Consider the following 865-nt stretch of genomic DNA (forward strand, 5'->3'; position numbering starts at 1 on the left):
GGAAAGAATTATTCTTCAAAATGTACAAGCGGTAAATGCAGTTCAGTACTCGAAAAATAAACAATCAATCAAAAAGTGGGCCAGAAAATTAAACAAACATTTCTCCAAAGAAGATAGAAAGATGGCTAACAAACACTTGAAAAGATGCTCAATATCACTCATTATCAGAGAAACACAAATCAAAACCGTAATGAGGTATCATCTGACGCCAGTCAGGATGGCTGCCATCAAACAATCTACAAACATAAATGCTGGAGAGTGTGTGGAGAAAAGGGAATCCTCTTACACTTTGTGGGAAAGTAAAGTAGTATAGCCACTATGGAGAACAGTATGGATATTCCTTAAAGAACAGTGGGAGATTCCCAAAAAACATATGACCCCTCAATCCCACTGCTGGGCATACACACAGAGGAAACCAGAACTGAAAGAAACATGTGTACCGCAATGTTCACTGCAGCACTGCTTACAATAGTTAGGACATGGAAGCAACCTAGATGTCCATTGGCAGAGAAATGTGTAAGGAAGTTGTGGTACATATACACAATATAATATTACTCAGCTATAAAAATGAACAAATTTGAGTCAGTTCTAATGAGGTGGCAGAAACTGCAGTCTATTATACAGAGTGAAGTAAGTCAGAAAGAGAATCACCCATACAGTTATTAATGCATTTATATGGAATTTAGAAAGATGGTAATGATGAAACTATAATGCAAGACAGCAAAAGAGACACATATGTAAAGAACAGACTTTGCATTATATGGGAGAAGGTTAGAGTGGGATGATGTGAGAGAATAGCATTGAAACATGTATATTACCAAAAGTAAAATAGATTACCCTTGCCAGCCCTATACATGAGGCAGGA

Source organism: Bison bison, unplaced genomic scaffold (assembly GCF_000754665.1).
Source record: "Bison bison bison isolate TAMUID 2011002044 unplaced genomic scaffold, Bison_UMD1.0 scf7180017864500, whole genome shotgun sequence".
Lineage (NCBI taxonomy): Eukaryota > Metazoa > Chordata > Mammalia > Artiodactyla > Bovidae > Bison > Bison bison.